The sequence below is a fragment of the Mycetomoellerius zeteki genome, unplaced genomic scaffold, assembly GCF_001594055.1.
Source record: "Mycetomoellerius zeteki isolate Tzet28-1 unplaced genomic scaffold, Tzet1.0 scaffold309, whole genome shotgun sequence".
NCBI lineage: Eukaryota > Metazoa > Arthropoda > Insecta > Hymenoptera > Formicidae > Mycetomoellerius > Mycetomoellerius zeteki.
The window spans coordinates 106,740-123,389 of NW_017257293.1; positions in this window are offsets into that span (position 1 = coordinate 106,740).

Consider the following 16,650-nt stretch of genomic DNA (forward strand, 5'->3'; position numbering starts at 1 on the left):
TAATATACAGAGTATTTAGTATATATATATAATAAGTGTATTACTTAATGAAATTAAAAAATAAACGAATAAAATATAACAATAAAGTTTCGGTTAATACATTTTTTATACCCGTTATATCTTTGTCACGAATCTTTTTTAGGTTGCAAATACTCGAATTCAGGTAGACATCCTTTTTAAAAAGAGGAAAGAAAGGAAAATCAATGATTCGTGAAAAAAGACTTGACTTTTTAGAAATGACTAAAATAGTTAACGCAGAAGAGAGCCTCGTCCTTTCTTTTAAACAGTTTTACGATGTTTATTATTAAGAAAGTAGTAATCGCACAAACAAATTATCTCATAAATATTTCCCCATGCAGCACAAATCTCCAAACTCCAAAAGATTTTCTATATCCTTTGAACGTCCCATTGACATTCCTAGGGCCTGTCTCTCGGATAACGTATGCTGTATAGGTTGCTATATATTTATTATACATTTTTTACTTTCACATTGTACAACTGGAAAGAATTGAGTATATGCTTTTGAAGAAAAGTAAAAAACTGAAGAATGGAAGGAAGTATGTTTTTGTTAGTAATAGTTTTTTTCAATTTAGCCACAATACGCTTGACATGATTTAGCATGTTGCCTCAACCCTTTCAAATTTAGTATCAAATTTAATATTAAGAGATAATATCCTACATCCTTGTTGTTGGACGGCTCCGAAAAAAATGGTTCGAGCTGGTGTCGTATTTTCTTCTTTAATTACAAAGTTATTATCGCTCCACAAACTCAGCGCGAACGTACATCACGAAATTAACAACGCGGCGCTGTGGATAACCGAGCAGGCTTTATTAATTTATCGTGTTCGCTGTATATTACACGAGGCAGCGAGCAGAAATCAAGGAAAAAGAAAGAAGTAGGGGGCAGCAGACAAGGGGAAAGATAAACGAAAACGCGTGATGCTGGAAAACTTGGCTCTTTTAATTATTGTATAATTAAAGTTTCTTTGTCCGGCGACCATTACTGTACTTAAGAGAGAGATTAGGTGCTTTTCATCCTTTCATAATTCCGCTCTCCTATAAAGATTCAATTAACATACTGCAGGGGTACACATCTGACTTTGTTACAGAGATTAATGTTACAGAGATTATAAAGATTAATATGAACATTGATTAAACTACTATTAATCAAATAAAATATTATCGTATTTTCAATATGAAAATTGAAAAATGCATGGAATATCTTTTTTATTTCTTCCTGTAATTTTCCCTTTATTATATTACTGTTTTAAGATGTAATTTTTTCTCGCAAACAATTAATTGCTCTTTCAATTTTTAAGACTTATAAATTAAAATATGTTATGTTCAATTTTTTTTAATATAGAAAATAACAAATATATATATTTACAATCTGCTTTTAGAAAATTAATTTCTAAATAATTTCTTAAAATTTTTAAGTTTTGTTGATCACAATTAAATTAGTTCATCATAATTATTATCAATGAAAAAAAATAGAAACTGCAGAAAAACTATTCACAGTAAAAATATTAAGAAACGATAGGTTAGAAAACATCCATTCTTTTGTATATTCATTTACCTTACATGTATTAAAAATTTTGTTCTGTTCAATGATGAGGGGAGAGTACAGAAACTTTATCTCGTGAATAACCGTTGCTAATAACGATCAGGGTAACGACTCTTTTACAATATACCCTAATTCACTGGCGGCTAGATAAGTCTGTTATCCGTGATGATCAAGTTTGCTAGGGGATGTACTCGATTACCACTCAATTGGTCCGACCACTTTACTCGAACTGTAACTCCCCGTATCATCCGTAAGGGTAGCGCCTCCATCATGAGATGGAGATGAAAAAGCCCGTATATCGTCAATGAATTCGATAGAGAAAATTATTTATTTTGAAAACACAAATTACCAAAAGAGTGTAACGATGGTTATGAATTATTCAGCATCGTTATATGTATTTTACATAATGGCAACTGTCGCATAAGAGCTCAACAATAGAGTTATCATTGAGCAATTGTGTGTCGCCTTTTAAAATACTTAATGTGCTAATCCCAAGATTGATAAATTTAAAGAAATTAACTTTCAAGATTATTATTAAAAATATTATTAATAATTATATTATTAAAAATTTATTTTTTAAAATTTACATAAAATATATATTTTTATAGAATTTATAAATATAACAATTTATTTCTTTTTCCTAACGTAATTTTTTTAGAATTATACTATTTACGAAACCGAGTCATTAATTAATCTTAGATTCATTGAGAAGTCTATGAAGCGGAAAATTAGGATGGAAAAAACAATAAGACGAAACGAAGCGAGACGAAATCTTTTCAGAAAGGAGAGATTGAATCATTTTTTTGAACGAAAGAAAATTAGTTTGGATGAGAAATTAAAGAAATTTCATGGCCAAAATTAAGGTTAACGAGCCTTTCATCATATATTCCATTATATGTATATTGAAAAAATTTAGAGAAATTGTTGACATGTAACAATTCACGTATATTTATTCCATATTTGTTAATAATTCCTTTGATGCGACCGTAAATTATGATTGCGAAGTGTAAAGATAAACATGCATCGATCCGCCCAACGATTTGGGAGGGAGAGGAAGGGATAAATTACGGATCCGTGGGCGCAGGGATATGGTCGAAGTTAAAACTAACGTATAATTTACCAGTGGCCGCTAACCTGCTTCGGCGTGGTTAGCCCCCGCAACTATAACATCCCGATGGATAATGGGTCGAGGTCGAAGGGGCACCTCAGGATTATGATAGCTTATACTTTGGTAGGCGGAGAGGACTCCCGTTTAAGCAGTAATTAAGCCTCGCCACGCCCTCGGTCACGCTTCTTCGTGGCTCGCGAGCCCGCGAACACACAGGTATGCGTTCGTAAATTATCCTCATAGCAAACTCGAAGAAACGGGTCGACTGCTGATAGATGATGAGCGATATGGAGAATATACGATAACGCGATTCGGCGTGATCGTATATAAATCAAACACAACTTTATTTTAAGGAAAATATTGTAGTTAACGATTACATATAATTTATAATAAATATTTATCTAATAATTATATCACAATATTCGCTGTTTTTTCAAATAACACTGCGTGAGCAACGTTGCTCGGATTACATCATATCTGCGAAAACGATCCTAAATTGAGGATCTTAAAAAGTTCACTTCGTCGCGTGATATACGTTTAACTCGTGTCCGGTTACTCTTACTAGAAAAAAGAGGCTGCGGAACAGCGTACGCGAGTCGCGTACGCGAACGTAATTTTCGAAGGCACGCGAAGAGGAAAAGAAGTAACCCAGGCGCGGAGGAGTCCAGGGGTAAAGCCGGAGGTACCGAACTAGAGATCGACCCCTGGTGCTCGCGGTGGGACGCCATCTTATTTATTGTTTTAATTATATCAGAATATATCGTTAGAACCCGTCACGACGCGCCACGCAGCCGAATACGCGAGATTTATGCGATCGAAACGACTCCATCGCCCCCGCCGGTCCACCACCACTATTATATTCCTCTCGCCTGTGTGTATCGTGCTCTACTCTAAGTCGTCTCTCACCAGGAGGAGGCCCGCCATCCCGCCGAAGTATCTAAATGCGTGTGTTGACACGCATAATTTGTTGTTCGCGACCGAAGTAAATGAATTACGTTCGCAATCGTGCGGACTCGTTTCGTGAGTCTTGACTAGGTGTTATCACTCTTATAGAAACAGGTCGATCGTTTCGATAAAAAGGAGCGAACAAGAAAAGATTAAATCTGGTTAAAAAGTAATCCACATATTAAAATAATAGTGTTAAAAACATCGAGATAAATCTATTTCGAAAGTCAGCGGAAAATTTATTCAAATCTTTTATGAACTGTAAAACTTTAATTAAATTTGTTATTCTTATTTCAATTTTAATAAGATGAGATCTTATTTAACTTATTAAGTCTATTAAATACTCTCTAAATCTGAATCAGAGTGGTTAACCACTGATATCAGTATGTTACCAGTAGCCAAGTATGCCACTGATAATCAGTGAATTAAATATGAGATCTCTAACCTAGCTAATCTTTATTATGTGATCTAACTAACCTTGTTTTAGTGGTTAAATTCAATGAATATGGTATTAGAAGATTGAAATTAACGTGTAAATATCAGTATTTTAGTCATATAATGCTCAAATATTTTTTCTTTTTCAGTTGAATTTCACTGCTATCAGTGCTAAGTATGCCACTGGATAATTAGTGACTATCCACTGATTCAAATTTAGAAAGAGTATATATATTATATATATATATACACACATACATATATATATAAGTTTAGTTAATTAAATTATTATTATTTATATTTCTTTAATTAAAGATATTATTATAATGAACTTATAATCAAGTTTTTTATTCTTTTTTTTGAAGTCTTATATTAATAACTATTAATTACAAATCAAATTCAAGTGATATCGTTTTTTAAATTGATGACATATGTTATAAATTAAAAGTATAATTATTATTTTTAGAAAAAATTAGCATTAAAAAATTTTAGGCTGTTAAATACATTTAGATATCAAAAATACAAAAATTAATTATCTATAAAATTAGATAGTAACTTGACACGATTGCAATTCCACTTTTCCTTACTGATGTTTTCGGTATGATAATGTTCGTAATTTTTATTTCGCCGAATTGCAAAAAAATACCAATGAATATCTAGTACTCGCATTCAGAAAGAATGGATGTAAATAGGTATTTTGCATAGGATTATAAAAACGGTCGTGCGGGGTGCTTAAAAGATTTGCCTACCAAATTGCTACTTATTACCAGTGGGTTGCTACATTGTCCTTGCCTCACTCCAATGAACCAGTTGCAATGCGTTACAAAATCGTTTGATGAATTCAGAGGTACCGAATTCAGAAGCGCGATCTGTTATTTAACACCATTAGGGGAGAATGGGGTAATTACGAACACCTAAGCAGAAAATGAAATAAAACAAAAGCTAAGAAATAAGTTTTTAATTGCTTATAATTATACACCAATTATTTGTTTATTTACGTCTATAGTCATTTTTTATTAGATTTGAACATAAAATAAATTTTTATTAACAAAACTCTTGCTATTCGTAATTTCCCGACTACCATGTAATCACAAACAGAATACTAATCACAGCTAATTATCACAAAAGTCATTTTCTATATGTTTTCTTTTCTTTCTTTTTTCTTCCTCTTCTTTGGTACTTCATCTGTCTTTTTGATTTAATTATCCTATTCAAAATTTTTCATGATTTTTTTATGATGTTATTACTCAGTTGAAAGTACATTCCTTTTACCTTCTGACAAATGAAATTTAACTGCATTTTTATTTACAATTTGCGCAAGGTCGAGACCGTGTGCTTTACTGAGTCATTCACACAACAGACATTTGTGTGAAAATCTTAGAACATATACTACTGGAAGAGGAATTGCCTATGCTCCCTAATATTCCTAATATTGTCTATGCTCCCTAAGTCCCAAATATTCGCAATGCGCATGCACAGCACCATGCAGCACCGTCTTACACATCTGTGTAATGTGTAAGAAACACTAAACCAACTGTACAATTCACATAGACGACGGTGCTGCACATGCACATTGTGAACATAGCTTCCTCTCTCGCACAGATGTTGGCTTCATGTTCAGCGCCCTATTCTTCTTCCAATAGTATATGTTCTAAGGTGAAAATGAAAAGAAACTAATGGCGATCGTTCGGAATTGCCTCATCTGACTCCTTCGTCATTACCTCACTCTCCCCTACGCATATGGAACGTGTTGTATGCAGTCATACGCCTATCATGAGCAAATATATCTATCATTCACCGATTATGACATGACATCAGAATCCTCTTCCAAAACTATCATATTCGCACAATAGCGTTCACATTATACAGAGAGTACATCATGGAAGAAGGAAAACAAAGCGCGTATGTTGATCATTCGTACGTCTACGTATAGAATGGACTTGCTTTATACATCGCGAAAGAGCTGAGAGAGAGACGCACACATCCCAATCTGTTCATTGAGTTCCAACTCTTTGAACGGACGATCCTTTATTTCCTCTCGTCTCCCATTATTTCTCTCTACGAGAAACAGGCGGCGTCTGGGCGCGCGCCCGCTGGTATGTCTGGCATTTTTGGCTGGCGCGTCGCTCCCGGCGAAACAGTTGTCCATACCGTTCTTAATTTCCGCAACGAATGCGCGTTTTCTTGATCAAAAGTATAAATTTGCCTGCGTCGTCTTGGCCGACAATTTTATTCGTAAAAAATCAGAATAACACCAAATCGATTTCTTAGACATAAGAAATTGTATCGATCATTCGATCGGGAATCGCTAGGACCTAAGGGAATGGACAATATTTTGCCGATTCCGTACACGCGACCGAAGAGATTCCTATCTACGGTTGATAAATTACTGTCCCTACTCGATCCTCAGCTCTCTTCCCACCTACCTTCGATCGAGAGAGGTCCCTTTCGCGTCCAGGGTACGCCGGGGTCTCTCCTCTATAATCCCGATGCAGCCCCCGGATATCCAGGCTCACCTTAATATTAATTTGCCCCTCCATTGTCCACTTTTATTACTCACATATCTTACCGAATTTTACTTTTATTGTTCTCCCGTACATCGGACCTGTCGCCTTTCGTAAGTCCTCTGCCTCGGCTTATGTCCGATATTTTCAGGACTATCGCCATGAATACGCATGTAAGAAGGACCACTAATATGCTCGCAGCTCGTGTATTTTATAATATTTATGTATATACAACTTAATTATATAAATTCCCACGTGTGTTCAAAGAAATGCTTATCTTATCCGAATGCAATGTTTTTACTGCCTGTTACATAGAATATTATATGAAGTCAATTTAAAAAAAAAGAAAGTGTATAGTACATCATAATTATATAAATATATATTTCATACAGATTTATTAATAATAACTTACATTTACTATATATTGATAAGTCGCATCCATTTAAAGAACAATATACTTTGTAATATCAATATAATTTTATTTCACATAGTCTTATTATAAAAATGTCTTCAACAAAATCAAATAATATAATGTTCAAAAATTCGATATATTTGAAGATCAAGATGAGGATTTGTTAAAGGTAGGTATTTGAAAGTAAGGTTTAAATAGATTCTAAGAAATCGTGATCGATTTCAAATTTAGATAATTTATATAGAGTCGGTCTTCTTTCCATCAATTTATTTGAATCAAATATTCAAAAAAAACTTGAACAAAAAAATGTTTATTGCAAATAGAAAATCAACAACAATTTTATTTGCTACGTTTTGGATTTCGAATCGAGTTTAATAAACTCAAACAATTCAAATGTATTTTGATGTTCAAAGAGTTTGAACAATTTGAAGTTAAATCTCGAATTATTTGAACTGTAAAAAATTCCACCATACTATTTAAAATATTTCATTACATCAATTTTATGGAAAGAAAGATTTGCTTAAAGATAAATAGAGATATATAATGTACAGAGTGCAATGGTATCATATTACATGACTACATATACAAATTTAACAGATAAAACAGTTTCTTATTTTTTTGCCAACATCTAATAAAAATCCTTCTACCAAAAGTTGACCATCTCGTGTAATATTCAAACAGTGATTTACTCCGCAGGAGGGAAAGGAAAATTACATCCCTCTTTTCAGTTAGCATTCTAACGTTATCTAGTGTGATCGCGATGTACGAGGAGAAATAGGTGTAAAAGAAGAAAATTTGCATCGCGTTCCCCAGTGGATTCATAAATCATCTAGGATAGCGCGCAGCATCGATGGTCTGCAACCTGTTGCTGGATTCTGCGCCGAACGGGGCGTACTTCCGTGCATTCTTTATTGCGTTTGAAATCAAACGGTAGCCATGTTGTCATCCAAAGTTTACAAAAATTGGTCCCTCGCTCGTTGAACGCTAAAGAAAAAACAGAATAAACCATGACTGCCGCTAAGATACTCAACAACGAACTCCTATGGCGTCCAACAATCGCTACAACTTGTAGCAATTTTCCGCGAAACGCGTTCACAAAAATAAATGTAACGATCCGTCGCTTTTTGACGATTTCTTTGCGAGGCGCAAACGGCCTTTGACACATAAAACTACGCCTCAACCCACGCTGGACCACGAAATTCGAGTCACTAGGGATCGGATACTTGGTTCACATATTTATGATGACCTCCCACGGGATTCATTGGATTGCTTACAAGGCCGACCCTACGACAAATCAATTTTCATCCTTGTCATCGTGGTTTCGCACATATTACACTTGGCGTTTCATGCCTGTCGTTCAAATTCTCAGTACATCACGATGCATCGTATAGGCATTACCTTCTGTAAACACGAAAGATCGAATATCAAGATATCGACTACGTTTACATGGCATCCTTAATCGGATTTAATAACATCTATAGTTATGAAACTGGCCAACCTCATAACTGTTCCTCTGAAAAATGAAATGACTGTGATTGGCTAGTTTCACACATAAGTACAGATATTATTATTAGATATTATTAAATTCAATTAAGGATGCCGTGTAAACGTAGTCATCGGTAAAAATAAATGACGCGTGCATGAGGTAAATGTGATAATTTGATAAGAGTTCATTACTAAATTTTGTAATGATTATCTTGAAAAACATGTTTATTTAAAATTATTTGTGCAATTTGAATAATTAGTAAATATAAAGTTCTGCACCTTGTCACTGTAACTAAGTGAAGTATATCAACTGAGTAAAATCTTCATTAAATTTTAACAAGACTCGAGATGTACTTGCATGTGTTTGCACTTTTAAATTTGTATTAGATTCACGAATCGTCGTCTTTGTTTATATCACAGTGAAGTCGTCAGTATAATTGATTGAAATGTATATTTGCGGAATGTTGCGAAACTCAGCGCGAGAACGGCGTTCCTGGCGAGTCTGTTAAAACGGATCGCTTTGAGATCACAGATGACGAAGTTAATACGCCGTTATTAGGCGCTGCGTGACCTCGTAGTCGGTTTTGCACCCCGCGAAGTCGAGAATGAGAAAGAGGAGGCTACGCAAACAAGCGAAGGCAGGGAACGAAGGGCGAGTCGGTGTCTCGTGATGTGTGGCAATGGTGTTGCCGAAGAATTTTCAGCACGGTGGCCCTCTGAAGCAGCACCACGCCTTGACAAGTATATCGTGGAATTTAATATATCCTTTCTTTAGAGGCTGCATTGGCCAATGGTATGCGAGGAAAGACGCACGGACGATTCAAAAGCCGGATACGAAATTTTTTTTAGTGACCAGAAGCTTCAAGAGTGAAATCTGTCAAAAGGCCCGTTATTTAAAAACTCTAAGCATGTGTAAGCATGAGGATAAACGAAGAGTCTGAATGTGAAATGAATCTAACTTTTGTTACAGCATCATTCAAATGATTGATTGCTAACAAATTTATAGAATGAACTTCCTGACGAATAACAGACATGCTTCGATTAGAACTGATCCGACTTAAAAGTTAGAATCTTTTAGAACCGGTTATTCCATTTTCGGATAAACAAAACTAAAAATGTAAAAATTTTAACAAAATTGATAATCGTTTTACGATATTAAAATTGTTTTTATTTCGTTTAAAAATAATTGATATCCTCCAAAATTTCAACAATATATTCGAGAAACGTAAGCATTACAATATTTTATCGTCAACAATATGTTGCGATGAAGCTAAGATTTTTACGTCTTATATAAAAATTCAATATGATTTATAATTAAGAATTCAATAAAGGTATAAGTAAATATAAAGAACGCCAATAATCGGTCAAAATTAGATGTTATGAATATAACACATATTTGGTCTCTTTAACGTACTTCGCCGCACGTGCTTCGTATTGTGCTTCTTCCTTTGTACCGGATTACTTATTACGAGATCCTCGGGACAAGACGAACGATTTTTTTTTATCAAACCATAAATATATGATATTATATATGAAATAATCCCCACTAAATTAATTTGGTAAAGAACTTACTGCGAAAAATATTACTTCAGCCAAGATTCGAACCTGGGACCTCTAATTTTTCTTTAAAGGAAATTTTTACAACCATTATTTATTGTAATTCGGAAGCGATAGTGATTGATAATATTAACGCAAATTACGAATACGGCAATTGTATGTCTGAAAAAGAATACATTTCGTGGAATCTTCACAGAGCAAAAATTATTTCAATGGTTCATGAACTTTGAATTTGAATTGCATGACTGTTAAATTATTTTTCATTAAGTACTTTTCGAGTTATAAGGCTTGAAAGTTACAGTATCGCTGGCATTAACATTATGCAAGGTGTTCAATCGACGGTTAAAACCTCTTGAATGTTGTTCAGAATCATGTCCTGCATAACATTTGTCAAGATCAAGGCCAATGAAGATTATTCCTTTTATTTTCATTTTTGTACTATATAAGAATTCATTTTTACGTAAAAATGAAAATAAGAGGTCTTATCATAAAAATGAAAATAAGAGTGTCTTCTCGCCCCGGAAAGTCGAGAGGTCCTAGGTTCGAATTTTGGCTGAGGTAATATTTTTCGCAATAAATTTTTTACCAAATTAATTTAGGGGCATTATTTCATATATAGGAATGTCCGAATGTTTTGGCGCCTTATCATTTATATTATTAACATCTCAGATCGATTGTGATTAATGTCCGAACGTTTCGGCGCACAGTCACATCTGAGATAATTAAATTTAAAAATTAGGAATATGTATTATATTCATAACATCTATCTTTGACCGATTATTAGCGTTCTTTATATTTATGTATATCATTTACACGGTTGTACTTATCAATAAAAATAATTTATTACCATTACAAAAAAATTAATAGTAATAAATATAATGTGTATTATTATTGAGAATAACAAGTACGCCTAAAAAACGTGAATAATTAGTTCCTCATCCCAGAAGAATTATTCATTGGTCGAATTTTGTGTCGTAAAATTACTGAAAAGAAGCAAGAATTTATTTACAACAATTTTAAAATAATAGTTAAAATACAGGTTTAAAAAAATGTCGATTTAGACTTTAGAATACTTCTATATTTTTCAATAATATCAAATTTATTATTTATTTTGATTGCGACATGAAGAATCTATAAAATCGTCTTGTTCGATGAGAAAATCGTTCGTCTTGTCCTGCGGATCTCGTAATAAGTAATCCGGTACAAAGGAAGAGGCACAATACGGAGCACGTGCGGCAAAGTACGTTAGAGAGACCAAAACAGTCGTTGAGATTTGCTCTCTCGGTGAGGTGCGAGAAATCGTTTCGATTCTCCCGTGGCACCAGTGACATTTGAGAGAAAAAGAGACCAGGCATTCCCCTCGGAAATGGCACTGAAGTCGCCTCTCGACCCCATTTTGCGACGTTTAGGGACTTCTTTCGGTGCACACGCAATTGTTCCAGCGCGGAACAAATGCGGGCACCTGCGCCAGGCATCGAGTTACCCCCTCGGCGATGTCGCGGTGCCCGAAAAGTCGAATTCAGAACACCTGATGAGAGCGACGGGCAGTTCGCTGGGGGGCTCCGCTTCCGGCCCGCCTTTCTACGCGTCCCGCGACCGTAGTCGTCTTCGGCGCATTGTACGACCCTGTATGAGAACGGAAGTGCAAATTACAGGCCGCGGTGATCGAGATCTTTCTCACGATGTAAGTACGCGCCGCGGGGCCCAATCCGTTGCCGAGCAAGAGAATAAAGGAGCCAAGTAGGTCCGTTGCGAGACGTGCGCGCGTTCGAGGAGATGCACGCGTCAACAGTACATTCCGCATTTTGCATTTGGTTTTTCTTTATTTGAGAAACAAAAAGATAAGCACAGAGCTCATTTTTCTTCTTCAGGAAAACACCTGAAAACAGTTCTCTAAAATCAGAAAAATCACTTTTTTCTGAAAGATCAAACACATAAGTATCTTTAAACAAGCTATTTCCTATTATATTCGAATAATACTAATTTATAAGGCGAGATAAGTAAACTTGAACAAATAATGACTAAGGCCCGATTGCACCAACGTTACTTTAACTTCAAGCGAGGCTTAAAACACTCTCTCTCTCTCTCTCGACTTTAAAAAGAGAGGGAGAGAGAGAGAGTTTTAAGACTTGCTTAAAATCAAAGTAACGTTAATGTAATCGGACCTACAATAGATGAGATGTATTAACGGTAATTTAGAACCATCTGGCTTGTTGGAAACTAATCAACAAGCAACAGACGCGCTCTGCTGATATTGAAATTAAAATTTAATTACTATGATAGAGACATTAAATAAATTAAAATCATATTTTCTCTTCTATAATATTACCTTTGCTAATCTTTTGCCATTTTTTGCAATGAGATAAACAAATAAGAGTAAAGAAAATGTCAAATATATCATGCAATTGGATTATAAAATTTTTGTCGAGGTATAGCGAATTAAAACCAAAGCGACAATCGCGAGGAAAGTGGACGCGATTGCATGAATTTTGGAGTTTATGTGATCATGTCGGGAACGTTATTTTTTATTTGTAATAACGACCATTTAATTTTCAGGCTGCCATGCAGTTTTAATTAAAAACGTGATATGCGATGGAAATTCATACTCGTATAATCAAGAATAATTTGGTTAATGAGTCGGGTATTTAAATCGTCATGCGATAATTTTGATAATTGAACACCGTGATCTCTTTTTAAATGCCACTTTTGTTAAATCGATATTACCTCTCGCGTATCAAATCGAATGACGAGAATATTGCAAGTTTCATTTTGGAAAAATGGAGAACACATTTTTCTGTAATCAGATTTCATGTCATTAGATCGAACGATTCATCGAGCACGTTCATTAAGCGTTAATCTGAGACAGAGCCGCAAAGTGAAGGGTCACCTAAAATCACAGGCCAGGAGAATGAGGATAAAGACTCGGTCAATTTGCATCTCGGATCTTGGGGAATAATCAATGAGACTGGACAATAATGTCCGGCCGGCTAAGATGGCGTTGAGACAAGAAAACTACTTGGTGTAACGACCGATAAAGAGTAAAAAAAAAGGAACCAACCGGGAGCGGCATGCGCTTCCGATTGGCCGAGGCGCCGCTGGGCGGGAACTCGACAATCGACTTTTACAGACTCCGGCTCTTTCATCCGTACGTCGAGTATCGTCGAGAGATGAAGAAACTAACGACGCGCCGTCTCCGGGAGGGTACACGCGGGTCATGATCTCTCATTTTTGCATTCTCATTTGTATCGTTCAGTTCCTTTGTCAAGTACAATTACGTCAGCGCATGCCATTATACATTGTTGTTTTATAAGAAATAATTAATTCATGGGGTAAACTGACTGTGAGCGTCGCGTTCAGAGAAACATCTTTCTTACTAAACAGTGATTGTGCTTATCTTCTTAAACTATCTTCTCATGTTCAATACTTCAATTATTCTTAGATTTAATCTATTGGAGTATATATTAAGAAGGGCAAATGTTAATTATGTATTTAACATAAAGGACATTGCTCCTTTTAATCACTTCTCTTGCAAGTTATCACAATAATACTAAGTTGAGTACACGTGCAAAAGATGACGTCTTCTAAAGAACAAACACTATAAAAAAGTATGTAAAAATTACACAATTCATAATGAAAATATATAAAATCTATAAATATATAAAAGAGATCGTGGATATCGTTTCTCTTATCAGCTTATCGTTATTGAGGAATAGACGGGTAAATTGAACGATTTCTTCAGAGTGGACCGTATTGATCGAATGTTCCCATATTCCCGACAATTATTTCAATTCCATAAAATACGATTTCGACAAAAAGTCACGCTCAGCGCGTTCTGGCGCGTGATGATTCGATCACCACGACACCGTCACGGACGGAATCACAGCGGCGGTACACTTTCGAAGCCTTTGATATATTCCGCCCGGTGGGTTCATCAAAAAGGATCGATTCGGTGAGGATCGCCGATCCCCCATCCGTTCGCGTAGGTACGCGTTGATCATTGCGTGATTGCGGGTACTGACAATGACAACAAGCACCACAGGAGGCGTGACTTGGCATCGCGAGAACGGAGGACCTGGACCTTTTAACACGGACTCGTGCCGACAGTCGCTCGAAGAAGCGGAATGAGACGGTATTTTTTCGGTAGGCGACAAAATCGTCGCGCGGCGACCAAAAATTGCGGTTAAGAGGTGTAACATAGTTTTCTAAATATTACGCAAGTTATAATTATTTCAAGTAAATGGATCCTTATACATCAAGAATGTAGAATCTAAACTCAGCCTTTCCTATTACAAATAGAGTGACAAGTAATGTTTTAAAAACATAATCATAGTTTAACATTTTGTTTATATCTTCTCTTCATTTTCATAAATTTCAGAGAGATGTTTATAAAGAAAGAATTATTGAATATTAGAGAAATTGGCGTGTAATTCAAAAGATGAAATGTATATATAAAATCTATAAAAATTATTAGAGTTATCCCTTTTCCCTCCTTCAATGATCTAAAATGTCAGTATTTATTTATCACATAAGATAAACAAATATTGACATTCTCATCGAAGAGAAAAAAGGGTTAGTATGTATTATGTTTTTTTCCGTAAGAAGAAACAAGACTTCTCAATTGATCGAGAACTTATTTATATTCTTGAAATTACAAGGAATAAGATCTTAAGGATCAAAAATAAATTGAATAAATAGAATGAATCAATAGAATGATCTATTATTATTCCGAAAGCAGCTGTTCGTTGCTAGGCACAGCTCGTGACTTCGTTCGAGTCATAGACGGCGACAACAGTATGCTTAATTTTGTTTACTTTATCTCACGCGTCAGCTAAAGTGAACAAAAAGCAAAGTAGTGCCGACTAACGAATCACCAGTCATACAAAAGACACAGTACAGTTTTATTTTCTAAAACAGATTTATGAAATATTTTAAAAAGTTTTTAAGATCAGCGTGACGTGAACGGAAAGTCCGGTGCCGTCCGTAGAGATTGGTGTTTAACATGTTAATCATCGATAATCATTTACGAATTGATTCGACGTGGATTTTTCACAAAAAGAAGGAAATAAAAATTTATGTTCTACATCATCTTTGATAGATGTTCTGAAATTGTCCGTTTAACAATTGAAACGCGAGAGATGAAAGTAATTTACGTATTGCTTTGAAAAGGGATACTTACGTTTTCGATGTTCTCAGCTACGTTTCGTAGCGAAGAACATCGATATAAAGGGGTAATCCATAGAGGAATTTATGGCTCGCTTTATTGCGTCCCAAGTGTGTTCCTTCCACGGTAGAAGATATGTAGCTGCTGGGACCAAGGTGTAACAATAAATTCTTATCTGAACACAGAAATGTGTTGTCGCTTCTGGGGCAGTAACCAAAGATGTACGGTGCTGTAAATAATGGATTGTCACTTTATTTGCCGTGTACAGGAGAACGTGATGTTATCAACCTGTGTTATTCCCAACGTATCTCGGCCTTAATGTCCAAAAAAAGAAGTAAATTTATCATTTCGTAAGTTCATAGAAAATGTATATCGTTATATCATTCTTGATTAACTCTTTTCCGATTTGAACTGTTTATATAGTTTCCTACTATCTATATAGAGGCCAAACAAAACAATTGAACCATGTTGCGTGCATGAAATTGAAAATATAACTTTTAGTTAATCCTTCTTATGTTGTTAAAATGCTTTTCTACTTCGCAAAAATGATTAATGGAACATATTGAAAAAATATACTACTGCTTAAATATGTTTGCCTAATTAAACGAAGAATAGTAAATTTCAATCTTTTTTCTTAATTTTCTAAACATTAGATTTAATAATAATATGTTTGATAGCTCAAAATTTGACATATGTAAAAAGAATATAGAACTAAAGTGGAATTTAAGCGTCATAGCAATTTACACCGTGATATGCATCAATTTATTATCCTACATATCGGGGGCAAATATACAATGCAGCATAACCATATTTCATTTATTGCAAAGAAACTATACAGTGTATAAAGCCATTATCGGTATGAAAATGTAGAGAAAAGTTTTCTCTATCATCTATTAGTATATTTTAATCATAATAATTAATTGTTTAAAAAAAATCTAATGCCGAAATTGTGAAAACTGTACTAACAAGCGGTCTCTCTTCAAAGATGTCAGATGATTATCAGTATCAGTACGCTGTTTGTCTTGATAAAGCGAACGCAATAAGGTTGACGAAACGTTGATATTAGTAATGGATGACACGGCGATAAAACAAATAACAGTTTAGTAAGTTAGAATTTCAGGATATTGCGTATATTTTCGGAAATCATATTAAAATTATTGTTATAAATAATTGCTACTAATTTTCATTAAATTTTTGCGAGTGACAATGGTATTTGTCGCGCAGACAATTGGTCTATATGTTTCAAATTGAGAATACCGTTTCTCGTAAAGCGGCATTTTGCTTTGTTATCCCCATTAGTATGAGCGCATATCATCGCGCACAGTTCGATTCTCCTCATGCATTCGGCGCCGGCAAAGAGAGGCGGACAAAAAGGAGGAGTTGCTTGGGGAAGAGGTGTATCATTGTATCGCAGTATTGTTGCTTGGCAGACGAGCAGATGAGTTTCACTCGAAGACGCTTTATAAGTCATTGTGCCCT